General features: G+C 51.8%; 2 long non-coding RNA genes across 3 annotated transcripts; one reads left to right on the top strand and one right to left on the bottom strand.

Annotated features, from left to right (window-relative positions):
* Positions 1-3,739: 3,739 nt before the first annotated feature.
* Positions 3,740-6,725, bottom strand: LOC128948212 (uncharacterized). Its single transcript, XR_008484104.1, has 3 exons — positions 5,785-6,725; positions 3,986-5,634; positions 3,740-3,850 (listed from the first exon to the last, which is right to left on the bottom strand). It is a non-coding gene; the product is annotated as an uncharacterized LOC128948212 (long non-coding RNA).
* A 590-nt stretch (positions 6,726-7,315) lies between these two features.
* On the top strand, positions 7,316-8,535 carry LOC128948210 (uncharacterized). 2 transcript variants are annotated; one of them, XR_008484103.1, is made up of 3 exons: positions 7,320-7,399; positions 7,622-7,701; positions 7,829-8,535. It is a non-coding gene; the product is annotated as an uncharacterized LOC128948210 (long non-coding RNA). The 2 variants fall into 2 exon arrangements; XR_008484102.1 differs by having other exon boundaries at positions 7,316-7,701.
* The last annotated feature ends 1,493 nt before the right edge of the window (positions 8,536-10,028 follow it).

Below are 10,028 nucleotides of genomic sequence, written 5' to 3'. Positions count from 1 at the left end.
AGCAGTGCCGGCGTTCTGGGTGCCCTCAGCACCATCCCTGCTCGTGGATCAAGGCATGGAGACAGATCAATAAACAAAACCCTCCCCTCCACACCTCCAAAGACCAAATTCCTGCCACAGATGACAGCTTTATTCTTCTCCAGCCATCAGTTTGGAATTCCATGCTCTGAGTGGGCAAGAGGAGGAAAGGACCCCTGGCAGGTTTTGTGCATTGAACCCCCCCCGTGCCCCCTCCCCAGCCACACCCAGGCTGGGCTCTCACCTCTGCAATGCCAGCACCAGGAGCTGATCTTCCTCCCTCCCTCATCCCTGCCAAGCCCTTGGGGAAGCAGGAGAGCTGCTGTGGACCGTGGTCTTCCTCGCCCGCCCCGCCGGACGTACCTGGACGCGCACCTGAGCTCTCTTTGCACGGCCTTGCTTTGGAAATTAGGCGGGATAATGACGTCTCATCGCTCTCGGGTTTTTTTTTGTATTTTATTTTATTTTTTGTTTTTCTTCACAAAAAATCAACTCAACCCAAGGAACCCCACGGGAGCGGCGTGGCAGGAGGGCCCAGCTGGCTCAGAGACCCCGGAGAGGAGGCAGCAGTGGAGACCCCCCAGCACTCGATGCCCGTCAGGAGAGGGGGGAAAAAACCAAAAAAAACCATTTTTGCTCATTGACTTCACACCCTGACTCTCAAGTTCACACTTCTGCCTGGAAGCTGAGAGGCTGGAACCATGAAACCAAGAGACAAACGCTGGGATGGGCACATGCAGGGTCAGATCTGCCCGGCTGGATCTGCAGCTGCAGCACTCGACGCTCCCTGGGCTGTGCCACGGGCAAGGATGGCTCTGATGCCAGGGGCACGGATGGCTCTGGTGCCACGGGCAAGGATGGCTCTGGGCTGGTGCCACGGGCAAGAATGGCTCTGGTGCCAGGGGCAAGGATGGCTCTGGTGCCAGGGGCAGGTACAGCTCTGGTGCCAGGGGCAAGGATGGCTCTGGTGCCAGGGACAAGTACAGCCCTGGGCTGATGCCAGGGGCAGGTCCAGCTCTGGGTTGGTGCCTATGGCTCTGGGCTGTGCCCAGGGCAAGGATGGCTCTGGTGCCAGGGGCAAAGATGGCTCTGGGCTGGTGCCAGGGGCAGGTACAGCTCTGGTGCCATGGGCAGGTACAGCTCTGGGCTGTGCCAGGGGCAAGTACAGCTCTGGGTTGGTACCAACAGCTCTGGGCTATGCTATGGGCAGGTCCAGCTCTGATGCCAGGGGAAGTTCCAGCTCTGGTGCCACAGGCAGGTCCAGCTCTGGGCTGTGCCAAGGGCAGGTCCAGCCCTGGGTTGGTGCCAGGGGCAGGTTCAGCTCTGGGCTGTGCCATAGGCAAGTACAGCCCTGGTGCCACGGGCAGGTCTAGCTCTGGGTTGGTACCAACAACTCTGGGCTGTGCCAGGGTCAAGTACAGCCCTGGTGCCAGGGGCAGGTCCAGCCCTGGGCTGTGCCAGGGGCAGGTCCAGCTCTGGGTTGGCACCTACACTCCTGGGCTGTGCCAGGCTCATGGGGAGGTGGGCATGCCCAGGTCAGACACGCCGTTGGCCTCACATCACAGTGAAAGGGTTTGGGGGCTGTTTGTCGGGGTCTTCACTTTGCTGGGGGCTTGGGGTTATTTTATTATTATTATATTCTATTTTTTTTTTTTTGTCCGGGTCATTATCCTTTATTTCCCCCCTCCCCCAGCCTGTAGTATCTGGTAAACTCCTCCTAATTTTCAAAAGACAACGAGAAGAATGACAATCTAAGAAACCAACACCCTCCTTTGTGCTTCTATAAATATGTTTCTGATCTAATTTTATTTCTCGTGCTCATCTGTACTGTTGACAGTTACAATTGTGTATAATTTTTTTTTTAATTTGGAATTTTTGCGTTGTATAGGGTTTAGTTTTAAAATATATATATATATATTTTCCATTTTTTAAAAAGGGGTGTTGCAAAAAAAAAAAATTGCACGATTTAAATGACAATAGTTAAAATGCTGCAGTTTTTAGAGATGTGGAAGCAAAATGGAGCTTATTTATTCTCAAAGGCTATAAAGGTGTAAAATGCATGAAGAAAAAAAAAAAGCATTTACAAAAAAACCAAAAAAAAGACAAAAAAAGTGTAACCTGAACAAAGTGTAGCGTTAAAGATTTTAAAGGATGACAACAACAAGAAAAAAAGAAAAAAAAACCAACAAAAAAACAGCTAATATATTGTGTTTGGGCTAGTTTGCTTTTGTTTTTAATTGTTCCTTTTTTGGAGAATGAAATACATTTGTGTATATTTTCATATAAGAAGTATGCACTGAGATGTTTCCAAACTGATATATTCCTTTCTAAACGTGTGGTTACTTAACCAAAGTCTGTTTCTGATCTTTTACCTTCTAAAACTCTCTCTCTGTGGATGCTCCAGCCCTCACCTGAGCCCAGGTAAGGCGGGGTGGGGGCAGCGGCACGGCCCCCTGCCCGCGGGGTGCCAGGGGTGCCAGGGGGCTGAGCCGGGGGGCTGGCACAGGGGGGCTGTGACCCCCAGCCTGGGGAGGCTGGTCTTTCCCAGGGCTTGGCAAAGCTGGGGTTTGGGGTGTCTGTGCCCGTTTTTGGGGTGTCTGTGCCAGGTTTTGGGGTCTCTGTGCCCATTTTTGGGGGTGTCTGTGCCCATTTTTGGAGTCTCTGTGCCCGTTTTTGGAGTCTCTGTGCCCGTTTTTGGGGTCTGTGTTCCGGTGTGGGGTTCATCCTTCTGGGGGCACAGAGCTCTGCCGTGGGCTGGGATGGCTGAGGTTTGTGCAGAGAGGAGGAGGAGGAGGATGAAGGGAGGAAGAAGGGAGGAGGTCCCAGGGTGTGGCTCAGGTGATGCTGCTGCTGGCAGCTGTAGGAGAAGGATGGGGTGGGAATCACCTGCCCAGCCCTGGAGGAGGTTTGGGGTTGGAGCAGGACCCTAAATGATGGGTAGCACCTAAAATAGTGGGAAGGGCACTAAAAGGGGCCTAAAATGCCGTGAGGATGGTGATGGACCAGTGGGGGTGGTCCTGCCTGCTCTGGGGGCTCTGGAGGTGGTGAGCTGGGGTTGGGTGGTCAGCTGGAGTTGGATGGTCAGCTGGAGTTGGATGGTCAGCTTGAATTGGATGGTCAGCTGGGATGGAGTGGTCAGCTTGAATTGGATGGTCAGCTGAGGTTGGATGGTCAGCTTGAATTGGATGGTCACCAAGGGTGGAGTGGCCAGCTAGGGTTGGATGGTCAGCTGGTGTTGAGTGGTCAGCTGGGGTTGAGTGGTCAGCTGGAATCAGATGGTCAGCTGAAGTTGGATGGTCAGCTGGAGTTGGAGTGGTCAGCTGGGGTTGGATGGTCAGCTGGGCTCAAATGGTCAGCTGGGGTTGGGTGGTCAGCTGGGATGGATGGTCAGCTGGAATCAGCTGGATTTGGATGGTCAGCTGGAATCAGGTGGTCAGCTGGGGTTGGATGGTCAGCTGGAATCAGCTGGGTTTGGATGGTCAGCTGGGCTCAAATGGTCAGCTGGGTTTGGATGGTCAGCTGGTATCAGGTGGTCAGCTGGGGTTGGAGTGGTCAGCTGGAATCAGCTGGGGTTGGATGGTCAGCTGGGATCAGCCAGGATCAGATGATCAGCTGGAGTTGGGTGGTCATCTGGGGTTGGATGGTCAGCTGGAGTTGGATGGTCAGCTGGGATGGGATGGTCAGCTGGAGTTGGATGGTCAGCTGGAATCAAGTGGTCAGCTGGAATCAGCTGGGTTTGGATGGTCAGCTGGAGTTGGATGGTCAATTGGAGTTGGGTGGTCAGCTGGAATCAGCTGGAGTTGTGGATGGTCAGCTGGAGTTGGATGGTCAGCTGGGATGGAGCGGTCATCTAGGGTTGGATGGGCAGCTGGAATCAGGTGGTCACCTGGGGTTGCATGGTCAGCTGGAGTTGGGTGGTCAGCTGGAATCAGGTGGGGTTGGATGGTCAGCTGGGGTTGATGATCACCTGGGGTTGAGTGGTCAGCTGGGATGGGATGGTCAGCTGGAATCAGCTGGGGTTGGATGGTCAGCTGTGATGGAGTGGTCAGCTGGAATCAGGTGGTCAGCATGTGCACAGGGTGACCCCTGCTCAGGGGGTTGTTTGGTGGTAGCAGAGAGCCTGGCTGTGCAGGGACAGGGACAGAGCCTGGCTGTGCAGGGTGTTTGAATGAAGAGCTCGGTGCTGGGGCAGGCTGGCAGTGGCTGTGGGGGTGTCAGGGGCACCTGAGCCCCCATGGGGGCTGTGGGTGTGGCAGGGACACTCTGGGGGTCCCTTGTGGAGGAGTTTGTTGCTGTGGGGTGTCTGAGGCCACTGCCAGGTTGGGGTCTGGGGGCAGTGGAAGTGTTAAATCCAGAGCTGGTGGTGATGGGCCTGGGGGAAAGTGGGGCAAAGAGAAAGAAAATATTTCCTTTTCCTTCCCCCTTTTCACTTCCCTCTTCCTCTCCAGAATAATTTCGGCGAACCAAGGAAAAAGCAAATTCACAAAAAAACATCCCCACCTTTTCCTTGAAAATTTCACTTCCTACACTTTTTCCTCCCCTTGTGTTGCTTGGCTGGGGGGTTCCCCCCCTCACTTTGGGTGTGAATTGGGATATTGGGGTGTTTGTCACCAGCTCTGGGGACAAGGCTTGGCTGGGCCGAGGGGCACTTGGTGCTCTGGGGGTCCCCTCTGCCCTCCTGGGGAGAGGGGAGAGCATCCATCAGCTGGGGAAGGAGCATTTCCCAGCCCCTCCTCAGCTCTGCCACATCCTGCCTCCCATCCCTCCAGCTAGGGGCACAATTTGGGGATGTTTGGGAGATTTTCACCACCCAAAGTGGTGAAAATTCATCCCCATCCACTTCTCCTGGGCTGTGTCTAACAGTGGGCTTCAGCTGAAGGTTTGCTCTGGTTTCCCTTTCCCATGTTCATCCTTTATTCCACCTTGCCCTCTCACTTCACCTTTCTCTCTTTTTTTTTTTTTTTCTTTTTTTTTCTTTTTTTTTTCTTTTTTTTTCTCTTTTCCTTTCCACAAAAGAACCCAACCAGACCCACAAACCAAGTATTATGTTTTCACTACCTCCATCCACCACCCTTTCTTGTCCAAAGCAGGAAGCCACATTTGGGATGTAAGAGGGCCTTTCCCCCTTTATTTTCCCCTTTCCCTGGTGATTTTTTCTCCCTTCTCTCCCTCTGCCCCTCCTCTCTCTGGTCTTTCACCTGTAGTATTTTACCTGGCTACTGTAACTGTAAATAGCAAGTTTCAATCTGTTAGCAATGGTAACAGTACAGAAAACTGGTTTGGGGTTTTTTTTTGTTTTTTTGTTTTTGTTTTTTTTTTTTTTGTTGTATTGATATGAAATGAGATTATATTTTTGTCAGAGTATATTGTAATAATACTGACTTTGGACATGGCCGAGTTGTACAGCGATTTTCTTGTTTAACCCTCTTGGCTCTTCCCCTGCACCTCTTCCCCGAGGTCCCTGCTCCCCAAATTTCCATGTCCCAGGCCCAGGAGCAGCCATTTGGCAGTGGGATATTGGGATATATTCAATTTCTCCAAATTTCCATGTGCCAGATCCAGGACTGGGATATTGGGATCCAGCAGTGGGGTATTGGGATATATTCAATTCCAGGGCTGCTTTTCCCCAAATTTCCATGTCCCAGATCCAGGATCAGCCATTTGGCAGTGGGATATTGGGATATATTCAATGCCAGGGCTGGTTTTCCCCAAATTTCCATGCGCCAGATCCAGCAGTGGAATATTGGGATATATTCAATTCCAGACCCATGAGCAGCCATTTGGCAGTGGGTTATTGGGATATATTCCATTCCAGGGTTGCTTTTCTCCCAATTTCCATGTCCCAGATCCAGCAGTGGGATATTGGGATATATTCAATTCCAGATCCAGGAGCAGCCATTTGGCAGTGGGATATTGGGATATATTCAATTTCCCCAAATTTCCATGTGCTAGATCCAGGAGTGGAATATTGGGATCCAGCAGTGGGATATTGGGATATATTCCATTCCAGGGCTGCTTTTCCCGAAATTTCCATGTCCCAGATCCAGGAGCAGCCATTTGGCAGTGAGATATTGGGATATATTCAATTCCAGGTCCAGGAGCAGCCATTTGGCAGTGGGTTATTGGGATATATTCCATTCCAGGGCTGCTTTTCCCGAAATTTCCATGTCCCAGATCCAGCAGTGGGATATTGAGATCCAGCAGTGGGATATTGGGATATATTCAATTCCAGGTCCAGGACCAGCCATTTGGCCGTGGATTATTGGGATATATTCCATTCCAGGGCTGCTTTTCCCCAAATTTCCATGTCCCAGATCTAGCAGTGGGATATTGGGATCCAGCAGTGGGATATTGGAATATATTCCGTTCCAGGGCTGCTTTTCCCCAAATTTCCATGTCCCAGATCCAGCAGTGGGATATCGAGATCCAGCAGTGGGATATTGGGATATATTCAATTCCAGATCCGTGAGCAGCCACTTGGCAGTGGGATATATTCCATTCCAGGGCTGCTTTTCCCCAAATTTCCATGTCCCAGATCCAGCAGTGGGATATTGGGATCCAGCAGTGGGATATTGGAATATATTCCGTTCCAGGGCTGCTTTTCCCCAAATTTCCATGTCCCAGATCCAGCAGTGGGATATCGAGATCCAGCAGTGGGATATTGGGATATATTCAATTCCAGATCCGTGAGCAGCCACTTGGCAGTGGGATATATTCAATTCCAGGGCTGCTTTTCCCCAAATTTCCATGTCCCAGATCCAGGAGCAGCCACTTGGCAGTGGGATATTGGGATATGTTCAATGCCAGGGCTGCTTTTCCCCAAATATCCATGTCCCAGATCCAGCAGTGGGATATTGGGATCCAGCAGTGGAATATTGGGATATATTTCATTCCAGGGCTGTTTTTCCCCGGGGTTCTCAACACCCCCATGGCTCTGGGGAGCTCAGCACACTCAGGAGTGCCTTTAAATGAGGATCTCTTGGTTGGGCAGGGATGCTTAGGGTCTCTGCTATGCTTTGAGCAGGAATCAGAGACCTTGGAGCAGTGAGCAGGGTGGTTCCAGCTCCCCTCTTCTCCCCAGCCAGGGAAAACCCCGGGTTCTTCCCAGGATCTTCCTCCCGAGCTCCCTTCTCTGCCTGTTTGGGATGTGCTGGGTTTAAACCAGAAGAGGGTGGTGTGGCTCAGGCTGTGCCAAAACAGCTCCAAACGGGCTGGGAAGGTGGCAGGAACTGAGGGATTGACAATATCCCCATCCCTGGGAAGGTTTTTGGGGACTGAGGGAGACCTTTCAGGTTGGGACAGTTTTGGGGGGAATTGAGGGATTGACAATATTCCCCTGGCTGGGAATTGAGGGATTTGCAATATCCCCCAGGCTAGGAAGGTTTTTTGGAACTAAGGATCTGCAATATCCCCGAGGCTGGGAAGGTTTTGGGGACTGAGGGATTGACAATATTCCCAGGTTGGGAAGGTTTTTGGGGACTGAGTTATTTGCAATATCCCCTGGGCTGGGCAAGTTTTGAAGGAATGGAGGGATTGATAATTTTCCCCAGGCTGGGAAGGCTTTTTTGAACGAAGGATTTGCAATATCCCCCAGGCTGGGAAGGTTTTTGGGGGAATTGAGGGATTGACAATATTCCCCTGGCTGGGAATTGAGGGATTTGCAATATCTCCCAGGCTGGGAAGGTTTTTGGAACCAAGGATTTTCAGTATCCCCCAGGTTTTCAGGAACTGAAGGATTGACAATATCCCCCAGGCTGGGAAGGTTTTTGGGAACGAGGGGTTGACAATATCCCCATCCCAGGCTGGGAAGGTTTTTGGGAACCGAGGGATTTGCAATCTCCCCATCCCTGGGTGGGGGTGAGTGGCTGTGTCTCCCCCCAGCCTCCCCCACCCACCCCAGCATTATGCTGGGGGTCAGAGCGGGATTTTTCACTTCAGATGGGTTTTCAGAGTGAGATTTTCCTGCTGCTGCCTGCGACTGGCCCAGCTCCTCCCTCTGCAGAGCTGCAGGAACATCCCCAGGCTCTCCATGGGCTCCTGGCATCCCCAAGGCCACCTTGGGCCACCACTCCCATCCTCCCCACGGCCCTTTCCAAGCATTTGCAGGCAAATCAGAGATGCTGGAGAAGTGGGGACCATCTGCTGCTCCCTCTGCTGTCCCCCACAGCCTCCCTTTGCTCCCCATAGCTCAGTTAAGCACGTAGGTGTTAGCAAACTCTGGGCTGTCTGCAAAACCTTTTGTAAAATAGAATAGACCTTTAAATAATGCACTAAAATTAAAAAAAAAAAAAAAATTAAAAAATCCTAAATGCCTCCCCACCCCAGTCAGCTTCTCTGTGTGATGGTTCCTTGGATGTCCCTGCTCAGCACAGGCAGCTCTGCATCCTCCCCCCAGGGTGCTGCACAGGTAGAAACAAACCAGGACGTGCACTTCCCCACCCCCCGAGGAGTTTTATTTATTGTTTTGAGAAGCAATTTAAAAGGGAAAAAAAAAACAAAAAAAAAAAAAAAAACAAACCCAAAAAAAAAAAGGGAGAAACTGTATCTATAATATATATATATATAAATATATATATATTTTTAACCTGTTTTTTTTCCTGATGCTCCTCCAGCCGTGTGTGTGGGTGTGTGTGGGTGTGTGTGCGAGTCAAGGGAATGGGCACCGGGGCAGGAGCAGCGGGACCGGCCCCGGGAGGGGAGGGAGGGTTTATTTCGAGAATTTGTGACGTTTTAACCGCGAATTCCACCTTTTCTGAAGTGTTTGCACCCTCGGGGTCTGGCCTGGCTGGGAACCCCCCATGCCGTGTCCCATTCCCTCCCTCCCTCCTCCCTTGACAATCAGTGGCTCCTTCCCAGGGACTGCAGCACGTGGTTGAGACGTCGATTTTCGTTTTTTCAATATTCCTTTTTTTGTGCTGTATGGTGATGCGTTATTGTATATTCCACAATAAGGAGAAAAAAAATATATTAAAAAAAATGATGATGATAATAATAATAATAATTACCATGAGAAATTCTTATGAGTTTTGTTTGGAAACTCTTTCACTATATTTGTTGTAAAGAGGTTTACTATTAAAAAGAAAAAAAAATACACGTTTCTGATAATTTTCCACGCCTCTGGCTCTTTATTTCCTGCTCTCTGTGTGGCAGGGTGCAGCAGGGTGACACTGGGGACATCCTGGTGACACCCTGGGCTCCAGGTTCTGGTTCTGGTGACATCCAGGGCTTCATCTCCACGTTCTGGTGACACCATGGGCTCCAGCTCTAGGTCCTGGTGACACCCTGGGCTCCAGGTTCTGGTTTTGGTGATACCCTGGGCTCCAGCTCCTGGTGACACCCTGGGCTCCATCTCCAGGTGTTGGTGACACCCTGGGCTCCATCTCAGGCTCTTGGTGACACCCTGGGCTCCATCACCGGGTCCTGGTGACACCCTGGGCTCCATCTTCAGGTGTTGGTGACACCCTGGGCTCCATCTCCAGCTCTTGGTGACACCCTGGGCTCCATCACCGGGTCCTGGTGACACCCTGGGCTCCATCTCCAGCTCCTGGTGACACCATGGCTCCATCACCGGGTCCTGGTGACACCCTGAGCTCCATCTCCAGCTCCTGGTGACACCCTGGGCTCCAGGTTCTGGTTCTGGTGACATCCTGGGCTCCATCACTGGGTCCTGGTGACACCCAGGGCTCCATCTCCAGGTGTTGGTGACACCCTGGTGACACCCTGGCCTCCAGGTTCTGGTTCTGGTGACATCCAGGGCTCCATCTCCACGTCCTGGTGACACCCTGGGCTCCATCACCGGGTCCTGGTGACACCCAGGGCTCCATCTCCAGCTCTTGTGACATCCTGGTGACACCCTGGGCTCCAGGTTCTGGTGACACCCAGGGCTCCATCTCCACGTCCTGGTGACACCCTGGGCTCCAGGTTCTGGTGACACCCTGGGCTCCATCTCCAGGTGTTGGTGACATCCTGGGCTCCATCTCCAGGTTCTGGTGACACCCTGGGCTCCAGCT

Source organism: Melozone crissalis, unplaced genomic scaffold (assembly GCF_028551555.1).
Source record: "Melozone crissalis strain CALT ecotype California unplaced genomic scaffold, PUWL_Pcris_2 ptg000114l_1, whole genome shotgun sequence".
Taxonomy (NCBI): Eukaryota; Metazoa; Chordata; class Aves; order Passeriformes; family Passerellidae; genus Melozone; species Melozone crissalis.
This window is presented reverse-complemented; position numbering and strand designations above follow the sequence as displayed.